Source organism: Nelumbo nucifera, chromosome 5 (assembly GCF_055504915.1).
Source record: "Nelumbo nucifera cultivar China Antique chromosome 5, China Antique-T2T, whole genome shotgun sequence".
Classification (NCBI taxonomy): domain Eukaryota; kingdom Viridiplantae; phylum Streptophyta; class Magnoliopsida; order Proteales; family Nelumbonaceae; genus Nelumbo; species Nelumbo nucifera.
The window spans coordinates 3,463,350-3,486,314 of NC_142653.1; the positions used below are offsets into that span (position 1 = coordinate 3,463,350).

At 37.7% G+C, this 22,965-nt stretch overlaps 1 pseudogene across 1 annotated transcript; it reads right to left on the minus strand.

Annotated features, from left to right (window-relative positions):
* Nucleotides 1-6,825: 6,825 nt before the first annotated feature.
* LOC104603667 (uncharacterized) lies at nucleotides 6,826-19,314 on the minus strand (annotated as a pseudogene). The gene is made up of 14 exons (XR_016076573.1): nucleotides 17,483-19,314; nucleotides 16,018-16,218; nucleotides 15,848-15,932; nucleotides 15,048-15,154; nucleotides 14,679-14,747; nucleotides 14,499-14,553; nucleotides 13,701-13,748; nucleotides 13,412-13,569; nucleotides 13,063-13,301; nucleotides 8,641-8,731; nucleotides 8,281-8,409; nucleotides 8,034-8,185; nucleotides 7,265-7,359; nucleotides 6,826-7,109 (listed from the first exon to the last, which is right to left on the minus strand). The product of XR_016076573.1 is annotated as an uncharacterized LOC104603667 (transcript).
* Nucleotides 19,315-22,965: the final 3,651 nt, after the last annotated feature.

Genomic DNA, 22,965 nt, shown 5'->3' on the forward strand with positions numbered 1-22,965 from the left:
GAAAGTCTGGTGTTCCTGAGAGGGCAAAGGCTTCTGGCTTGAAGCCAATTTGTGTTGACAGCCAAACTACCCTTGCTAGGGGACAATCGAAGAAGAGATGTGCCTGTGTTTCCAGTGTAGTGTCACAGAGGACACAAATCGAGCCCCCTGAGTGTCTTAGGAACCAAATTGACTGCTTCATTTTTACGCCATTCATTAGGACTTTACATCCAATGAGTTGGCATAGAGGGGGGCTTTTGTGGTCTATAATTTTGACTACCTTATTTATTTTCGAGAGGGACCCATAGTTTCAGAGTATGAGAAGCTTCTGTAAGCCAATCAAACCGAGTACTCCCCATCCTTCGATCTTTTCCAAAGAAGCTTGTCCTCTTGGCTTTGTGGGGTCAAAGGAATATTTAGGATAGCTTCGGCTGATAGATCTGTGAAGACATGGTATAACAGTTAGGAGTTCCAAACCCCCTGAGAGGAGATGACGTCTTTGACCATCCAATTCTTGACATTTGGGTCTTACAGTTGTCGGGGTTGGGGTTTATTAGAGGGAAGACTTGGGATCCAAGGATCATCGTGAGAGTTGATGCAAGTTCCATCCCCCACTTTCCAACAGAGGTGTGGTGTGAAACTGTTCCTGATACTTAGGATGTTTCGCCACCAATGTGACTGAGATCTCCCTAGTTTGACTTTAAAGATGGACTTGTTCCTTAGATATTTTGCCCAAATTTGCTCCTTCCACAGGTTTCGCTCTCCTGTTAGCAACCTCTAAAAATGTTTTGCAAAAAGGGCTTTGTTCATTGGTTCTGCCTCCTAAGGCCTAGCCCCCCCTTCAGATTTGGGTTTGCAAATCCTGCTCCAAGGGATATTGTGGCCTCCTTGTTTGCTTGTTTCACCTTGCCACCAAAAATTTCATTGTAGTTGGTCCAATCTCTTCAAAGTCTTCTTTGGGAATAATGAGGTGGACATTTGGTAGATAGGTATATTTTGGGTGACCACTTTTAGCATGGTAGTTCTGCCTGCTTGAGAGAGCACTTTAGCTTTCCAAGTGTCTAGTTGGCTTTCTGTTTTTGTAAGAATTTCCGCATGAGGGCCAATGCCTCCTCTTGCTTCATCCATCCAAGCACCCAAGTACTTCATCCTAGGTTGCATTAATTCCATGCCTACCAGATGACCCATGAGCCTCTGATGAGTTCCGTGTGTGTTCCTACTGAAGACAATGCTTGACTTGTTGAAGTTTATTTGTTGGCCAACTATTTGCTAAAATTGGAGGAGGGTTGATTTGACAACAAAGAGGGATTTTGGAGTAGCTTTGCTGACAATGAGAAGATCATCAGTAAACAGGAGATGGGAAAGGGGTTCTGAGTGCCTAGCTAGCTTTATGCCTTGCAGCATGCCTTCCGTAGCCTCCTTCTCCAGAACTTTTGTTAGCACCTGCATTCCAATTATGAAAAGATAGGGTGATAGGGGGTCCCCCTGCCAGAGTCCCTTGTTAGTATGAAATAATTCAAGAGGACTCCCATTTAATTTTATTGATTAGGTGACAGTGGTGATGCACTAACTAACAAAGTTGCACCATTTCTCTGGAAACCCCTGTTTTTTTAGGGTTTGGATGAGGAATTCCCACCCCATTCTATCAAAGGCTTTGGCCATGTCAATTTTTAACATTGCCCATCTTGTTTTTCCCTTCTGATGCTTGATCTTGTAAATTATTTCTTTGGCTAAGATTACATTATCTGCAATGTTTCTGCCTTTGACGAAGGCTGCCTGGTTTGGAGCAATTATCATGGGAAGAAGAGGTTTGAGCGTGTTAGCCATTACTTTTGCTAGCACCTTGTATACTACATTGCAAAGACTAATTGGATGGTGTTGGTCTACTGACTCTACCCCTACTTTTTTTGGTATGAAGACTAGGTGGGTATGGTTTAACTCTTTAAATAGGTGTCGACTGTGGAAAAAATTTATAATGAGTTGTGTTTCTTCCTACTATGTGCCAGTACTTTTGGAAGAATGGGCCCCGGCACCTTGTAAATATTCATTTAAAAGAGAGCTGTTTTGACATCTTCTTCTATTGATATGTGAATAAATTAGTCTCCCTCTAAACTGCCTACTTATTTTGAGGGTGTGCTATTGGAAAGCCTGAGACGATGGGATGATAGTAGTTGAACGATCGTAATACGTTACATGACCGCTAAAGATCAAGATTCTAGATTGATGTCCCGTTTTTTCTATAATAAAATACAGAAACGATAATCCTATAGGCTATAGCTACAGGGCCCTGCTGTTACAAACTCGCTGTCTCACACGCCTAGCCTAATAGGGTAATAGTAGTGGTGTATAATATAAATGCATGTCGGCTACATTGGATCAAATTCCCAGCAGGGAGTAAAACTGCACGTTTCTCTTTTTTTTTTTTTGTTAAATTCTCGAGAAAAATTCGATTCCGTGCAGACAGGTGACACGTAAAAAGTGCCAGATGTTACATGTGATCCCCCTTTGAAGATGTTGGCCTGTCTCAAGTCTCAATTATTCCAAATCTTCTCGGGAGTCGGGTCCACCACCAATTGCTATGGATATAGCACGTTACCCTTTCAGATCGTCCTGGTCTCCCAAGATTCGGACACGTGTCTGAACAATGCCGTGTCGAAGTGGATAAAAACCAAAAATGTGACTCACACGTCCCACCAAGACCAAGACATATTGAAGATGCTGGCTACACATGCCTCGAACCGTATCAGATGCCGGCACGCGTATCAATTATAGTTTCGAGGAAACTGGGCCGAGGTAGCTTCCACTTGTAACGGAATGTGGAATTGAAGATAGAGGAAGAGGAGGATCTCTCACTCTCAGAGTCTGTGTGGCTGTGTCTGCTTGGGGTCGGCCCCATGATCTCCGGTCAAGCTCAACTGCAACGATTACGATTGAACGTGGCCTGAAACCCTTCACACACAGAAGAAATTACGTGTCTTAACTGCGACTGAGAGCATTTTTGACATGGAGGCCCAAATCGAATTTCCGTTCACAAAATGTCAGCTTACCCAGTTACCCGGGCCCATTTACTGGATGGTCGACCCTCCTAGGCCCTGTTACCTAACTAGACAAGTAAGCTTCCAAACTTCAAAAGCCCAATCCAATCGAAGGAACGCAACCTTTAGCCTCTTTTGCTTTATTTCATTTAGGTGGCATGAAGCCATGAGTGCATGATTATTGGTTGGATGCGTGCACACCATGCTCTGATAGTAAGGTGATGACGCAGCAGGCTAGTTCTCTCTTTACATTGTCAAAGAAAAAGAAAGAAGGAAAGGAGAAAAACTTTGGCTGTCGACAGGCTTTCTCCACGTGACATGACACGTTAATTCATATAGCCATACCTTCCGCACTATTAAGTAGTACTAAAAAATAAAATAAAAATTATGAAAATAAAGACACGCTCAATATCACGTCTGAATTGAATTTACATTTAAAAAAATAAAATAAAATATAAAGATCATTAGGAGAGACTTAATCGTCACCCTATTATAATGTATAATATAGATGTGTTCTGAGTCTTATATTGGCACCATTCTATATTGGGCTGCAAATGGATTGGATTTGATCCGATTTTTAAATTGAATATGATTCAGTTAACTTGGATTCAGATATTTGTCTAGCCATAGTTGAATCAAATTTGGCTATTGCTTGATTATCAGATGATATATACATATATAAAATATTAAGTTTTAGTATTAAAATTCTTCAGAATTACATTATACTTGGGATACAGATAAGCTTGTTTATCCATTTATGGTATATTTTTTGTTTTATATTTAATTTTATAAAACTAGACTAGTTCTATATAGATAAATTCATATTCAAGATATCGGGCCAGATTAGGATATAGCTTTAAAAAAATAAAAAGAGGAATTCAACTAAACGGCCAAACCTGCTTCAATGCGTGAATGTGTACCGTGGAAAGAGTGGAAATAGGAAGATAAATGGACTAAAATTTTGGGTTGGTTCATTTTGAGGTGAAAATAAACATCAGTGTTATAATAGTATTAGAGCACAAGTGCAAGTATTAATATGATACATGAGGTTTAATTATAACAGTATATGAATTTGGTAATTTAACTTTGAGTAAATTATAAAGACCCCCCCTGTACTATGGGGTCTATAACAAAGACCCCTGGACTATGACTGTGAGACAAAGACTCTCCTTAACCATTAAGAACAGTCGACAGAACTCAGATCCTCAAATTGTGAGAAAACACTGTTCATCTTCCCCGAACTTATGATACACGAACAGTACCTCAGATTCCTTCACATTTCTCTCTTTCTCTCCCCCGATATCTCTTCTTCCCCTTCCCCTTTCTCGTATCATTTGGGAAGAATAATCTGGCGATGTCAAAATTTCAATTCTCCCTATGGTTGTCGGTCTAAACAAGCCCATTTTAGATTTATAGGGCTGAAGCTTTTTGATCGATCAGTTGGCTCTTCTCGGTCAATCCAAGACTCCGATCCTTGAAAATTGCTGCTCGAGAATCTGGCATTGCCAAAAATCTCCCGTCACCACTGTAAATGAAGCTTGCGTCGATACTCTTAAATTCAATGTAGTGACTTGCACCGGATTTCAGTAACAGGTCCACGGCAGGATCAGCATAGAACAAAACCCTAGGTCCTGAGTTATCCAAGCTGAATTTCCTTGAAGGTTCTAGAGATTCCGGGGATACGTGAGAGATCTCAAAGTTGGAGTACAGAACGGGATTCAAGGCCTACGACCACGCAATCGCTTTGGCTGTAATTTTCTATTCATGAAGAGTATTCTTTCTGGGTTTCACACGGGAACCCATTTTGAGAGAGAGGGATTACCACCGATCACAAAGCTGGTCAAAATGGGTTCCCGTTAGATTATTCTTCCCAAATGACATGAAGAAAGGGAGGGGAAGAAGAGAGAGAGAGAAAAAAAGATGTGAAGGAATTTGAGGTAGAAGGGATTATCACCCTTACTGTTCGTGTATTGTGAAGTCCAGAAAGATGAACAGTGTTTTTCTTCCTGTTCGAATAATTATTATAAGGGTAGTATAGGGATTAAAAAATATTGTAACAGCAGATTTCAAGAAAAGTTAACCGAAGGGGGTCTTTGTCTTGCAGTCTTAGTACAGGGAGGATCTTTGTCGCAAAACAAAATATAGGGGGTCTTTGTCACAAACCCCATAGTACAGGGGGGTCTTTGTAATTTACCCTTTAACTTTTATACAAGGTTCAAAGTATTGGAAACGTTATTAGAGAGACGATTTTAAGATACATATCGGGATACACCTTGGACACACATGTGTATCGGAGAAAAACTAAGATACGCTTGAAAACACTATAAATACTTTAATAAATCATAAAAATACATCAACAACACTAAATATAAGACCTAAATGAGGTGTATATATATTAAACTAATATATTTTAATGGTTTTATGAAGAAATATACTATAACTAATTATAATTTCATTAAAAATCCTATATGCTCAACTATATTTTATAAATTATAATTCATAAATTTTAATGTTTTATGGGATGAGAAAATCCCAACTATTCTATCCAACCATAAAACATGCATTGGCACAACTTTGTGCAAATATAATTACTAATTATTTATTGTTTAAATAATTATTATTTATTATTCATTTTAAAAAATTATAACAAATAAATAAACGTTATATAATATATTCGAAAAATAGTTATTAAAAAAAGAAATTTCAATTGGTCTATGGATATGATAGATCATCCATAGAATTATAATATATTCAATTGTTATGATCAAATGATAAAATATAATTAATTATTAATTATTTTTTAATTTTAAAAATATAAAAAATCAAAAAAAATATTAAAGACGAAATTTCAATTGCTCTATGAATATGATAGATAAGTCCATAGATCTAAAACATATTTAGTCTTTATAGGTAGAGAAAAAACTTATATTTTCAAATTTTTTGTTAATTTATATTTTCCCCAAATATTTTCATGAAATTTCCATAAATCTATTGATAGTACAAAAAAATTATGATTTTGAATGTAAGAAATGTATATCAACATAAATTTAAACATTCAAGAAAAAAAAATCACAAGATATTATAAAAGATTAAAAAAAATACCTATTTTTGCCATATTTTTTCAAAATTTGAAACTTCTTTAAAAAAATTAACGATTCACACTTGTTTCTTGCAAAATTTTGCAAATCTAGCACTCTAGGAATGAAATTTGGAATTTTAGAGTCATTTGGGGGTTAAAGAATGTTTATTTCGGAGAAAAAAAAGCTTACTTTCCCCCTTCAATTATTTTTAGTTTTTCGTCATATCTTTATCATCGATACGCTACCGATATGCCCCAATACACCCCCAATAGGGTCCAATACGCATAAAAAAAAGATGAAGCATCCGATTTTCATACATATCCTGTTCGGTTTTTAAAAGATACGATACGATACGCCCAATATTTTGAACCTTCCTTTTATAGCTTGCATGGGAACCAAGGCTCACATACTCTTTAAAGATACAGTGCAGGCCCCCGTATTAATGAGGAAGACCTTATTTCCTTTTCCAAGCAAGCAATGTGGGATTACGAGCCTTCACATGGTAGTATGCTATAAGAGGATAGGAAAAGGTCTAGAATCAAGTTTAAACCAAAAGACAATGGGGGAAAAATGGACAAAAGACAAAAAAAGAGGGAGAGAGATTCGTGCATCCCTCTGAACAACAATACCCCCTATTCGAATTTGATCCGACTCGTTTACAACCCAAATTCCCAGAGCTCTCTCTCATCACTATTCACCAAAAAAGAGAATTCACATGCAAAGAGGGAAAATTGAAATACTCAAATATAAATCATTTTCTTTTATATTTTTTACTGCTTATACGTAGTCAACATTGAATCTAGAGAATCACAGATAGGGAGTTAAATTGCTACTGGAGAAAATAATCAGACAAGGGCAGTTGTGCTCTTAACTCATTTATGGAGCTGTTGAGGCTGCGAAGAGTTTCAATATGGGGCTCGTCTTCCCCCACTGCTATAATTTTTGCAAAATTTCCCTCCCCAAAGTAGTCGACCACCCTATTGGCGGCTTCAAGACCTGTGACATAAGCTTTCTCCTGCAGGCAAATGTAAATAGATGTTGTTGTTTATTTTGTCTCAATCAATACAAGACGGCAGGGAATTTAATTAGAATGTTTACTAGGGAGGAGAGAGGAAAGAAAGAAAAAGAGAGGAAGAAAAAGAAAAGGTTTACACTTTGAGGCATTATAACCTGTGACCATGATCCATGTCGAGTTATTATCCAGTCTCCAGCCATGAACAAGTTTGGAAAAGTTGTTGACCCACGCATCATGTAATTGTAAGAACCTGAAGAAAAAGAGAAAGAAACATACCAGGAGGTATTTATCATAAGTAAAGACAACTGTATTATTTGATGGTCTATTCACATTCAGACCAACAAGTTGCATCCCTCTGATGGTACCCAAAGGTTGCATTGTTGAATGAACCCAACTGCCCAATTGTTCAAGTAAAAAACATTGATCTCAATTAAGGTGCAGTACTTTTTATACCTCAAATCTTGTCAATGGGTTGCCAGTTTCCCCCAATCAACTCCATTCAACAAAGCCTTATCCCACCCATATGGGGTTGGCTACATGAATCCTATTCCATAATTCAACTCTCTCAAGGCACGTATTCATTAGCAAGTTGTAAGTCTTCAAGCCAGGGTTGTTTATTAACCTTTGAATAACAACCATTCAATATGGGTCAAATTTCCTTTACAAGGATTGCCACATTTGCCAAAATCAAGATGCCAAATCAATTGCCCTACATTAAGGGGCAAAAGCATGGCTAATTGTGAATAATGATTATTATTTTCTGTTGTAATGATTGCAGTATTCATTTAACGAAACAATGCACATCCACAGTAGATAAGGGAAATTTTCTATTTTCTACTAATAAAAGAATAAAAAAAAATTCTATTTTCTGTGCAATGAAGAAAACTGCTGCAGAAATCATCTCATTGCCAACTAACTACTTACCTGGAAAGAAGTGAGTCAAGGATTTAGGATCTACCCACTTCTTTCTCAACCACAGTAGCATCTTCAATGTCTTTAACGCACAGTGAAAGGAAAGACATCACTTTTGATGCTATCTGGTCATCCTTAAGTGGAAGCAATTGATTTGCATGATACTGCACAGAGCTAATGTTATAGGAGACAGACAAAACAATTGAAAACCATACTTAAACATTCTTTGGTTTGTAGAAAGAGATGATAGTAAACTTACAAAGTCTGCTTCTATTATTGTCACTTGATTGTCCCGGTACTCATCATAAATAGCATTCAAGTCAAAGAAAGTCCACCCACTTGAATCATCAAAACCACAGCAAATATTGCATGCTTTTGGAATGTTAACCTGGTTATATATGGAGTTAACACCATAAGCTTCCCTCAGTTCCCAAAATAGAGAAGAATATTTGGACATGGTGACAAGAAGAAATGACCTCCCTACTTAAGTCACAAACATGGAACATAATGCAGGGTAGAAATTTCCTCAGCATGTATGTGAAGTGCAAATCCTAGAGGCCTAGACAGATGCAAGCATTTCTCATGACAATAAAGGAAAGAAAAGAGTCATTGAACAGACCTTCCTATCAAGATGCAGTCTAACAGTGAGCACATCGATGCCTGACAAGTTCAAAATTCTCAGAAACTCCCCTTTTGATTGTAGAACTGAACTATATACAGTATCCAATTGTCAGTGAAACAGGATAAAAATTAAGGCTCAGTTTGGAAGGAGTACAAATGCAAATTTGTAGAGTACAAAACCTTGTATTTTGTATTATTTTTTATGTATTTGCACTGTACATATTTGTATTTGTACTCCTTCCAAAATGAGCCTAAAGGAGAAATATGATTCTCCAAGTTGCTTGCTTAGGTTATAAATAGATGTGCAATCAGATTTTGGGTTACTTTGAGAACAATAAGGGGTATTCTTAAATGCTTACAACTGTTGTCAAGCTTGAAGATAATCCTAGTAAAAGTGTTATGATTGGAGTGGGAGATATTCGGCAAGCTGTTTTGGAGGAAGGTGCTGGAGCCTAGGGACGTTTAATTGGGAATTTCCTTTCTCTTACTTGGGTCTTCCAATATGGGCTAGGGTCATTGCTTCTTCCACTCGGCAACCTGTCCTAGATAGAATTGATCAGAGATTGGCGGGTTGGAAGGGGAAATTTCTGTCTTTTGGGGGGGAAACTTTAATTAAGAGTGTTCTTTCAAATTTGCCAATTTATTTTCTCTTCCTAAGACGTTTCATTTGGTTAAGTTGGACTCGGTGTGTAGACCTAAAAAAGATGCGGGTTTAGGAGTGAGAAGAGTGGGTGTATTTAACAAAGCTTTGTTGGGTAAGTTGGTTTGCAGGTTCGGGAGGGAGAGGGATGCCCTTTGGAAGAGAGTGGTGGCTTGTAAGTATGGAGTGGTAAACTTTGGGTGGGATGGGAGGGAGGTGAGGAAATCTTATGGGGTATGCGTGTGGAAGGGGATTATGAAGTTCAACTCATTGTTGCTTCCTTTTTGCTCATGGAGGGTGGGGAGTGGGTCTAGTATTAGGTTTTGGGAGGATGATTGGACTGGAATTGGAAAGTTGTGTGATCTTTGTCCAAGATTGTATAATTTATGTGAGAAGGGAGTGCCTATTTTACACTTCTATGAGGTTAGTAATTGTGTTGTGATCTGGTGCCATAAATTTAAAAGACCTTTATTTGATTGGGAATTGGAGGAGTGCATGGAGTTGCTGGCTAAGCTTCAAGAGGTGGAAATTGACCCATTGTCATCAGATTGTCAAATGGTGGAAAGAGTGTAAAGATGGGATATTTACGGTCAAATCTATGCATAATGCTTTAATGAGGAACCAGGTGGAGGCTGATGCAATTAGATGTGTTTGGGGAAAACCTGTTCCCCCAAGAGCTGAAGCTTTTGCATGGCTGATTTCAAGAGGCTAAATTCTTACACATGACATGTTGAAGAAAAGAGGCTATCAATTCCCAACAGATGTGTGCTATGCTTTGCTGAAGAGGAGAATATTACGCACTTGATAGTTCAATGCAATTTTGTGAAAAGGATCTGGTCTTTCTTCTTTTATCTCTTTAAAGTGGTTGGATGGGCACCAGTGGACTCTGCTGGAATCTTTTGTGACTGGCTGAGAGTTTTTGGAAGTACTAAAGCAAAAATAATCTGGAGCTGCATTCTGTTTGCTGTCTTCTGGGAGGTTTGCAGGGAGAGAAACAAGAGGATCTTTGAACGAAGAATGAAAAGGTTGGAAGAAGTTGGGGCGGAAACCTCTTCATTATCTGGTGAATGGGGTGGTCAAAGATTTTTTCCCAGCTTGTAGAGGCCTTAGACAAGGTGACCCACTCTCCCCGTTTCTTTTCACCTTAGTTGCAGATGTCTTCAGTAGATTAATCACTAAGGTAGATACGGAAGAGGAAGTGAGTAGCTGGAGAATAGGAAGGAACAATATCCAGGTAACCCACCTATAGTTTGCTGATGATATCATAATATTTTGTGAAGGGGGTGACAGGCAAAAAGTGAGGAATCTCAAAGCATTGCTACAACACTTTGAAGAGGTCTCCAATTTGAAGATAAACCTGGATAAGAGTTGTGTAGTAGGTGTTAATATGAATGAGGGGATTATTCAGTCTGTGGCAGATTGTTTAGGTTGTTCCGTCTCTTCTTGGCAATTGCAGTACTTGGGTCTCCCTCTAGGGGCTAACCCAAAAGAGAGTAGTTTCTGGACCCCAGTGTTGGAAAAGTTTGAGAAAAGATTAACTTCTTGGAAAAAGAACTACATCTCTATAGGGGGTAGAGTGACTTTATTGAGAGCTACCCTAGCAAACCTACCGATCTATTTTCTCTCTATTTTCAGGATTCCTAATAGGCAAGCTAAGAAGTTGGAGAGATTAATGAGAAATTTCTTTTGGGAGCCAGGGGAGGAAAAGAAAGACCACCTAATCAATTGGGAAATAGCTTGTAGGAGTAAAGAGGAAGGTGGCTTGGGACTAGGAAGGTTAACTCTCAAGAATAAAACTCTTTTAGGAAAATAGTTGTGGAGATAGCCTAGAGAAAGGGAGAGGTTGTGGCATGAAGTGATGGCTAGTATACATGGTAGACTGGAAAATGGATGGGATAAGGGTGTATCACATCAAGCTACGTTGGAATTTCCTTGGAAAGCAATCCAAAGTATTCTCCCTCAGTTTCTCAACTTTGTCAGGTATGATGTCAATTCCAATATCTCTGTTTTATATTGGGAAGACACTTGGGTGGGTGTTGTTGCCCCTAAGGACCAATTCCCGTCTCTCTATTCTATTTCCCTTTACAAGGAAAAAGCTATCTCTCATTTTCTCCCATCCCCTATTTCACCCCACTCCTTAAGTTGGGACTTTGGCTTTCGAAGAGGGTTGAGGGATGATGAACTTAACAGTGTTTCAGATCTGTTGTCCCTTCTTGGTAGTGTCTTTCTAGACCCTCTTAGCTTGGATGTGAGATTATGGTCCCCTCACCCAAAAGGCTACTTCACTTGTGAATCCTTTTTCAAATCCCTTTGCTCTTCCCAAGGACAGTGGGGTTTTCCAACCGAGGAGATATGGCCTAGACCGGTTCCACCTAAAGTTATTATTTTCTGCTGGGAGGTGTTTTATAGAAAGATTAATACCCTGGACTGCTTGCAAAAGAAAAGGCCTTCTTTGTGTTTGTCCCCTAACTGGTGTGTACTTTGCAGGGGCTAGTGGTGAGGATTGCTCTCACTTACTTGTATCTTGTTCCTTTTCTAGTGCTATTTGGACTTGGATTTTCTCTTTGTTTGGATGCAGGTGGAATCTGTCCACAGCTTTAAGTCAGTTGTTCGATCCTTCCTTTTTTGTGTGGCCTACAAAAAAAGGAAAAATAATGTGGAGATGTATTAGAGCAGCTGCCTTGTAGACAATCTGGGAAGAAAGAAATGCAAGGGTATTCAAGGAAAAGGAAAGAAGCATTCAGGCTGTTGAGGACAGTATATTGATATATTGACTAGGCCATTCATTGGTTAAGAACTATGGACTTATTTCATACATTCTCCTTTGATGATTTTTGGAGAAACTGGATAGTGGTGGCTAACAGCCATACAAGGAAGGATAGGGAATCTGCAGTGTGCCTGAAGGATGGGAAAAGCTGAACTTTGATGGAAGCAGCCAAGGAAACCCAGGCCCATCGGGGATAGGAGGGGTGCTGAGAGATAAGGAGAGCAAAATATTAGCATTGTTTTCAGGCTCCGTAGGAATAGGAGACTCCAACAGAGCTGAGATGTTAGTGACGGTACAAGGTATTCAGATTGCAGAACAATTAGGAGTTCAGCCCTTGGTTGTTGAAGGGGACTCTAAGATTGTTGTGGGATGGCTGATAGACCCAGCTTCAGCTATGTGGCAACACAGAGACCTGTTGAAGAAAGTCAACTGGCTCACAAGAAACATGACTGTTACCTCTCTTTGGGTGGGAAGATCAGCAAATACCTTAGCGGATGGGTTAGCTAAGGAAGGGGCTTCAAGGGAATGTTTATTTTGGGCTGCTCTGTAATTCTATTTCTGGTTATTTCTGTTTTTAAATTGATGTAATAGTTGCTAGAAGAGGTAACAACTCGTGCCTCCTCTTGGGTCTCCTGTATTGCCTCATATTTCTGGTTTAATAAATTATATTCATTCATAAAAAAAAAACCTCTTCATTATCTGTTAGTTGGGTGTTGGTACTTCCAGAATTTGAAGGACTAAAGAAAGAAGATTTTTGGTTCTGACTTTTGGCATACTTTGAATGTTTAAGATGTTTGGCTTGGTTCATGACTCCTGGTTAAAAAATTAAGCATATTTTAACGTGCACAAAGTATGTTTGTGAGTTTTTTATTTTTTTGGATTGGAGAAGGCAATTATTCTTTAAAAATAAGCTAAAATATAACTGGTACACTGGACCAAATTTAGGAAATCTGGATTTAAACTAGCAAAGTTGATTTTCTCCTCCAGGAGGATAAAGCCTTTAGATAAGATACCTATTGATAACAATTTTCTGAAGACTGGAAATTCCAATGGCAAGGACAACTGCATCAGCCTTGTACCTCTCTTTTTCACACACAACTTCCGAAATGCATCCAGTTTCCTCATTCAGAGAGAAATCTGTCACCATTTTTCCCTCCAGAAATTCACAACCTCTTTTTCTCATTGAGTCCATCCATGGCTTGAAAATTTTTTCTCCAACAGACCCACGACACCATTTAACATCAAAATGTTTCTGTAGACACATCACAAAAAGCTGCAGATGTAAAGAACCTATCAAGAGAAGCAAACTTGACAAGCTAGAAGGGCATGATGTCTTTGTGGGGAAAAAAAAAGAATATAAACCTGGTGAGCTAGAACATAATAATATAGCATTCCTAATGTTGCAGCTGCGCTACATTGCTCTGATGGAGCAAACAAGCCCACTTGAAGCATTGGATTGATAATATCTTGATAAAGCCTTTCAGAGCAGCCAAACTGTTTAAAAAGTTCTTTAGCAGTCACTGCAAGTTACAAGATCAAAATTTGAGCTTAAAATATTTCAATTTTAAATTAACTAGTAGGATCAATACTTATCATCCAAAAATATTTTACAAAATTTGATAAATAACTCAGTTATCAGGATCTTTCATACTTGAATCATATTTTCTCCAAGCAGTGTCAGTGTTGTCAAAGTCAACGACTGCAAACCAAGGGCGGAGATGAGGTAGATGAAAAGGAAATGTAAGAGAAAAAAAAAATCCTATTACACAATTTTATTGACTATATGAATATAACACAATTTGTTGCTTGCCAAAGGACCCTAATTCCAAACAAATGAACATGTTAAAAAATAGATATGCATGTACAATGTAAAGAATAGTGGTAGTGGCAATGGAAATGATTAAAATTGAATTACAAAAAAAAAAAAAAAAAAAACTAAAGAAATCAAGGAAAGATGATTCAGTGGGGTGTATGTTTGTTTGTAAAGATAGATAGATAGATATATCATCATCATAATCATGGATGATCTTAACAGAAAATGATAATAAATGAAATCAAGGAAAAAGTTATAGATGTTTGTCCTGATTAGATCAAAAGGATAAACAGATAGAAGTTTCCACTTGGTAACTTGAAGAATATAAGTAATATGTAATGCAAACCATGATGGATGATCTTAACAGAAAATGATAATAAATGAAATCAAGGAAAAAGTTATAGATGTTTGTCCTGATTAGATCAAAAGGATAAACAGATAGAAGTTTCCACTTGGTAACTTGAAGAATATAAGTAATATGTAATGCAAGCCACTTTACCAAAATGGACTTGTAAGTTATACCATAGTACAAACGGTCGCTCAATATGAAGCTACCATAGGGCTCACACTGCTGAACCTGTAGAACCATGAAAACTGGTGGCTACTGAAACTATGAAAAATTACAGGAATCCATACCTGCGGCTATCAGAGGAAGTGATGTCAGTCGATCCACCAAAGGGAGGCGAAGGAACTGGGAAGAATATGAAAAGGATTTTATCACGAAGAACTGTAAATTGTGTGCTGGTGAATGAAAGAACAAAATGTTCACCATTAATAATATCCACCATTTCTCAAAAATTATAGTACATAACATACCTGTGTGTAAAATAAAGGACCCAAAGGAGTTGGCAATTCAGGTTGTTCTTGGTATATTGGAAATTCAACCTGCATAGTAGCAATTTCCAACTCAATATGAAGTCTAGGCTTCTTTGTAATGTTCCCTGGAGGGTTCTGCTAGCTTCAAAATTATTTTAAACTAAACAGGACATTAGTAGATTTTGGATAATCACAGAACCAAGTGCTAGAACAAGGATCAAGAGCACAACACCAAAACCAACTAGAAACTGAGTCATGAGAATTATATATGCCCATTATAGGTGAGCTGACAAAGTAAAGTCATGAGAATTTTTTATTCTCATTGTTGGACGTACTGAAAGTATCAAGGAGCTCCATGACATAAATTACCTCCAAACCCTCTGGGGAGTATTGTGCTGATCTTGTCCAGCTAGTGAAAGGCTCGATTCCCAGTTCATCAACAAGGGAAAATATATTTCGATAGGGATACCAGAAGCCTGAATGAAAAAGTAGAAAATTGTTGGTTATTGGGGAAAAAGGTCCAAAAGAATTATCCCCTCCCTCCTTTATGGCAATCACTCTGAAATGTTGGGAACTCCATGTCCATAGTTACACGCATTCAATTCAATACATGCTTAACTTTTTTTGGATAAGTATCAAGACATGCTTAATTCAACAAGGTTCTATCCTAACTATATGGTTCCAGTACATAAACCCTGTTTCACATCCCATTCTTTCAAGAACCATTTCTTCTGTCAACCTGTAAGGTTCCTGAACGGTTATGTTTTCTATACCAGGGAAAATAGTCCTACTTCGACGTTTATATCTTAACTTTTAGGCTGTTTTTGGTTTGACAGAAAATAAGAGAGAAACAAGTTGAGGGAAAGTTCTTAAGGCTCAGTTTGATAAGATTACAAATGCAAATATGCACAGTGCAAAACCTTGTATATTATATTTCTAAACCTTGCATTTACAATGTACATATTTGTATTTGACTACTCTTTCCAAACTGAGCCCAAGGAATTTCACTCTTATTTTCTATCAAAAGAACATAGCCTCCGGTGAATGCAATCAAATAAACTTGATGTGAATTCTTATAATCCCTCAAAAGGTTCTATCGATACGGAAAAGCCAAATTACAAAATAAGAAATTAGATGCCACAGAGAAAATAGTAAGCATGCATTATTACCATGGATGCCTACATCTCCATAGCTAGCAGACATGTTCTTAGATACAGAAGACTTTCCAGCTTCAAGGAGGGTCACATCAAAACCCTGAAAACAACTCGCTAAAATTCATCCAACGATTTTCAAAACTTGAAACCAAACACAAAACATTTGATGGGCTTAGGAGAGAGACCTGCTTGCAGAGGTGGTGAGCAGCGGCTAGGCCAGCCCAATCAGAACCAACGACGACAACTTTCTTCTTCTCGTCAGTATTACTTGGCAGACCATCAGCTCTGCAACAGAACCCATTACGTGTCCTGTAAGCATAACAAGGAGAGAGCCTCCAAGAAGCCCACATACTTTCTCTGAGCTGAGACGAATGCAACTGTAAAGTCTGTAATCGCTCACCAAACAGAAGGCCACTATTAGAACGATGCAACTAGCTTATCGTTCGAAAATTTATTTTATCATATAAGAAAAGGAAAGAGCAATGCCGATGCGACTCCATTAGCCACAAACTCGAGCTGACGCTACGTCGCTACTGTCCGTCAAACATGTGTAATCGCTTCATCTTTCACAGCAGCTATACGTAACGTCGAATCAATGGTCCAAATCCAATGGATCCCACTTTAGCAAATAGAAATCCAAAGGCCCACACTTCGTGGGCCGGTATGGGCTGAAAGAACAAAAACCTAAACCGAAATTCGGAACTCGGGGAGCTTGAAGACTGTAGATTTTGGGCCGTGAGTGAGTGAGTATTTTAAAATTGATTTCAGCTTTTCTCCGGAGTTCGGAAGTTGCTGAAACATCTTTGATTTTATTTTTCCTGAAAACATGTTTCTTGTGGAGGTGTGGGGTGGCAACTGGCAACTGGCAACTGACAACGAATAATAAGAGCTGGATATAGAATTATAGATATACGATGTTTATGGGCCTGGATTTGGTGTTCAACAGACCCAATCGGGTTCAGGCCTTACATATGCTCGACGGCCTGTGTTGGGCTATATCCTTTTGTCTCCGGGATGGGCGGGGCCTATCTTTAATGCACCTTCACAAAGCAGCCCAAGCCCAATGCCCCAAAGGCCCAAACTCCCAATCTTTGCATGACAGCATGACCCCAGGTAGGGGTGAGCATTATTCGGTTAAAAACAAATTACCGAACCGAAAATTTCGGTTTCGATTTTTTCGGTTTTTGAAAAATCCGGTTTTTAATAATTTTGGTTTTCGGTTTTGGTTTTCAGATTTAGAGATTCCGTTAATGGAAAAAACCAAATTAGCTAAAATTCATTATATAATATTTAATATATATATATAACATGTTATATATCTATATAATCTATTATAATCAAATTAAATTTTATATATATTATAGGTTATAATATATAATAATTAAATTCGGTTTTTAACCAAAATAACTGAAAATCAAACCAAAAATTTCGGTTCGGTTATTTCAATTTTATTAAAAATTAGTTTCGGTTTTAGTTTTGGGCTTTTAGCCTTTTTAGGGTTTAGTAAAATCAGTATGGGGGCTAATGCGTGGTCTGTGGTGTGGCTTGTAGGAAAAAAAAAGTTGTAATTCTAAATTAGGGACCTGGTATAAAACTTTGATTACTTTGGGCCCATGGTGAATATTCCTAGATCCGATGATGGTGATATACCGATTGTTATCCATTCGTTGGATTGGAATCGGGCATCAAAAGGGAAATGTGATCAACAGTTGCTTTGGTGATGCATCCGATCCCCACAATCCTACACCACCAACCATTCATCTCCATCTATCTCTGAAAAAGTGAAACAGGAAAAGGAAAACTGCGGGCAGATGCGCCCTCTCGGCTTTCGGCATGGCATTGCTGGTATCATTTCGCTGCCACCCTGACTTGGCCTCATGTCCTGCCTGGAAAGCAAAACTGAAGGGAAAAAAACACTACACAGGACAACCACATCAGTATTCGGTAGTAACGTCACTGTTCTGCTCTTTTTTTTTCTTTCTTTTCTTTTTCTTCCACCTTGCATTCATGAAATCTTGATCCCTGTAGGTTGTAAAGCTAAATCCTAAAGAAAAAACCCTATCCAGAAACTAAAAGGAAAAAAAAGAAAAATTAAAACCAAATTCTGGACTCGGAACTCGAAAGTACAAACCCCAGAAAGAGAAGAGACTCAGCAGATGTTGTTATCAGGGTTTAAGATCTCAGTTTCAAGTTTAGCCCTGCAAAGAGGGCAGATGGGATTCCTTGACAACCACGAATCAGCGCATTCAAGATGAAACCCGTGGTTGCATCCGGGGAGCAACCTCGCCGGCTGACTGCTCTCGATCTCGTCGAGGCAAACTGCGCACTCCGTCCCCATTAACTCAGCACCGGTGGTCTTCGGCAGTTTCTCCAACTCCGATGCTGACAAACCCTTCTGCGGCAAAGGCTTCTCCGGCGAAGGGATGGATGCGGACGTTGCGGAATTCCTGGTGGCACACCACAAGAGGCCAAAGTAGACTAAGAACACCAAGCTCATGCCAAGGCAGGGGAGTAGGAGGGCGAAGATGATGGAGATCAGCATTCTCTGATTCTCTCTCCCTATCTCTCTGTTTTTCTTTGGAGGTTTCAGAAATGGTGGAACGGATGAGTACTGCGCATCATTGCGTGCAGAGGAGGAGAAAGATGGGGGAGGGTGGGATGGTGATAGTGGTAGTCGGGTACTGGTGCAGGTGCAGAGCTGGTGTTGAACTGGGCTGCTGGTTTGTCGTCGTCCGTCGCTTGTTGCAACGAATTAATCGGCGGGAAATAACGGAGAGTTGGTGTTTGTATTGGGAAGGGGAGGATGCGTTTCGTGGGAGACAAGAAAGAGAGAGAACTATAAATAAGGGTCTGCAGTGATAATTTGGTGATGACAGAGAGAGGGGTGGGGCCTATTACTACTGCTGTGTTTGCGCCGGTTCTGTTGCACTACGCATTCCACATCGTCGCCTCGGTCCAATTTTGTTCTGGCCTTTTGGTTTGGGTGCCACAACTGAACTCACTCCTCCATAGTCTATACTCCATACACACACATTTATGAATTATTGAGAGCTTAATGAATACATGGGGAACGTAAGAACCAAGCTGTAGTCAGGAGAGACTATATAAGACACGGTATCAGCCAGGGGTGGGAACCGGTATACTTATTGCACCCACAGTTTCGGTAGTGGACAAAACTTCTCTCATCTCTCTATCTGTCTGACCTGACGGGTCCATTTTAGTTTAGGTACGGTGTTTCTACTGGCATGAGACATGAGGGGAGAGCGACATACGTGTGAGTGTGACGACGACCGGGACAGATCAGAGAGACAAATAGCTGATGGAGCGGTGGGAGAATAGGTTTTGATGGCCAATGATGTTGTGGTGTTGTAGAGTTGATCTGACCATTGATGTCTCACAATTCTGTGCTGGTGTCGCTAGCTCGGCGCCTCGACCACGAACCGTAGGCAAATGCGCGGGGGGAGTTTCCTGATTCCAAGCAATGGGTGTGGGTGGTGCGTTTTACAAGAGTTTCGTTTCATATGATTTCGATTCACAAGTGTTATCAATGTGATTCAGGAAACATCATTTGACGTTTCAAGAAATTCTTTCTTTCTCAAATTTCCAAGTTAATAATTACAAATATATATATATATATAGATTTTCTTGCCAAATACGCACCAATGATGTGGCATGCATGACACATCAACAGAAATATGATGTGACACATCAAGAAACGACAATTGCCAGCTGATGTGGCATACAGAAACGGAATATTTGTAAAACGCATCGGTGTCAACACCCACGTAGAAGGCTATCTCCGTCCTCCGTGTTGAAATTTGAAAATACAAATCCAGAGTCGTAATTGAGTCACCCGCTCATATTGAATCGCATTCTCTCAGCAGGGTAGGCTACGGGCTACCTGTACAACCTGTAAAATTTCCCATCGCTGATTCATTTAGGAAATATCTTGTACGATGAGATGACAACTGTACGTTGAGATGTGATCATGTGAGAGCCGAACCAAGTTTAATATATTTATAATTAGGTTGAGGCGGGGCTGGGACCTCATTCCCCATCCCCAACCCCATTGGGTCGGGGAAGTCGGGTACCCATCAAGGATGGTGAAAATTGCATCGATAATGCTATGGCCATTTTGTGAGGAAATCCTTTGACTCATTTAAAAAAAGTTATAATATATGGAAACACTTAATGCCCAAATTCATATGTATAAGGTGTATGAGTGTATCATTATACCTTGTTGGAGCCTGCTAGCATAGGACATAGGTGGCTTGTCAGCTGAAATACGTTGTTATTTTAACCATTTCAGCTGAAATGATCTTTCTTTTTTTTTTTAATTTCAAATTTGTTTCTCTAATTAACACTTGTTTTCTCTCATTAATTGCTATGTTAAACCCTATTCCTTCATTAAATTCTACATTTAAATCATTAATTTATTTCTCTAATTAACTCTAAGTCTCTTTCATTAATTTACCATTCTCTCTCTCTCATTAATTTCCACTAATTACACCATTGACTCTTTTGGTTGGAGTACAAATTTATTAAAAAAAAAAAGAATATCTCCTTTATATGTATATGTATGTAAAATTTATTGCAGCTGGATGCCCATGATTTCATTATGTGGTAGAGTTTTTGTGGGTAGGAAATCTAGGCTATGCAAAACTATTGTAGTACAAATATTTTTAGTGCAATTCTGATTTATTTTTACTTCAAATTTTATCTTATTTTGTTTGATTGCAGAACAAATGAAGTAAATAAGACCTGAAGTATAATAAAGTACAACCTCAAATAAAATTAAACCAAATTTTTCATTTTTTTTCAATTGCACTCCCATTCATTTTTATTAATGCAAATAAAGTTGTTTTGCAACCAAACAGAACTTTATTCACACCACCAAATCCACAATACTATGCTTCAATTACTTGTCATAATTATGTGAGTTTTAAATTTGAATAAACATTTTATTTTATTAGTTCATGCTTAATAATTTAAAAAAAAAACAATCGACCATTAAACTTTATATATTATAAATATGTACAACAGTTGTTTTTTTCTAAGGAAGCATGCAGGCATACCTTAATTATTCTATCACTTTTCAAAACTTCCCAAGTGTGTCTTAGTGGTTCATGCTTCACATGAACTATTAAAGATTGGAAATATGTGCTTCTAGTGTTTACATACATACCTTATGCATAGTTTACCTAAGGCTTACATTTAGCGTCATTGATTCCTTTTTTGAAATTTATTTGAATTTTCCTAGAATATTCATACATACCCTAATTTTTCTACTTTATCTATGCACATTTAGATACTTATCTTAAAATTTCTTTTACATTACTCAACATTTTGAATACTTTAGGGGTGTTCTATAGTGTGGATGAGAAATTGGTGGGTGTGGATTGGTCCACACCACACCCCGTGGTAGGGATCAATCCACACCACACCATAGTCCACAACTATTCTGAATTGTGTCCACACCCCATGGTGGCGTTCTGTAGGTGTGGTGTGGGTCAATCCAAACCACACTTTTTGATTCCATGTATCTCATATACATTTTATGGGAGATCTACACAATTGATCATAAATGTCTAATTTTTGCATTTTAAATGGTAAATAAATTGAAAAAAAGGCGTCAATATGTAGACAATAATTTCATTTTTAAATAATTAAAAAATATTATTTTAAATATTAAAAAATATTATTTTAAATATTATTCTATTGATAAAAATATTAAAAAATAATATTTAAATAATGAAAAAAGAGTTAAGAAGGAGAACTATCGAACTTGTGCTAGAATTAACATTAAAAATTATTATTTTATTGATAAAATATTAAAAGTTTAAAATTATTAAAAGATTAAATAAAATGAGAGTAATTAGACCAATGCAACGTGGGTGCATTACACTGAAACCTTCCCACAAACTGTCTACATCATAGTGTGGACCATCTACGAGAAAATATTATGGACAATAAATTGGGGGGTCAATCCTTGTCCACGCTATTTTATGGACAGAGACCATCCACACACAGCAAAATGCCATATCTTACCGTGGATAGGACCAAAACGGTCCCGTCCATGATATATACACGCTACCAAATGCCACTTTAGTCTTTAAACATTGGTTACCTTTGGCCATGTCCTTGAGGGTTAAGGATTGAACTTGTTTCCCTACAAGAAGGGTAAACTCCATATACAACTTATACTATTGAGGGTTTTCACTTAACCACCTAAACCTATTTTTAGGGGTTTAACTATTGAGTCCACCCTTAGGAATCTTAGCTCCACCCTAGGGGTGGAATCAAGCTTAAAAAATCACAACATATCAACCAATACATATCATTCTAGCAACATCCCGATACATGGAACACTACAAATCTAGTAACTTCGTTCCTTTTTGTCTATATCGGATTGATGCGGACCCATATTGGGCCGTTTGGGATCTGCATCGACCGATACAGACCGATATTTTGAATGTATCAGCCTATACATATTGTAATATTATATTATCTCTCTCTCATAAATAAGCCTATTTAATAATACTTTGTCTCTCTAATAACTCATATATTTAAGGAAACTTGCCCTAAATAACTCCTAATCCCCTATAATTATTACCTCTCTCTTAATAACTCTTTTTTTCTTTTAATTAATAATTAATTACTACATTTATGACAATATTCAAATTCAAATTTTAATTTGACCTGCCATTAAAGCAATAAATTCAAAATTGACTTGTCATTAAACCAGCATATTTAAAACTAACAAATAAAAAAGGTAAGGAGAATTGAACCCTAGTAATTTGATTATAATAAACATAAACAAACCACTACACCATATTCAATTGTTGATTAATAGTTTATGTATTATTATTCTTAAGCAAATATTTTTCTTCTTAATGAATGTTCATTAATTAATGTTAAAATTGAGTATTAAAACTTATATACTAATAAACATTAATATAAATTATATTGATTTTCTGAAAATTAATACACATTTTACCCCTTCCATTATCTTCAATGATCACCAATTTGTCCCCATATAGCTATATCTCACATTTTATATAAACTATCGAAGTATGGGTTTGTATGTTTAAATAACTTGCTTTCTTTATAAGTGTTTAAATAACTTATTTAAG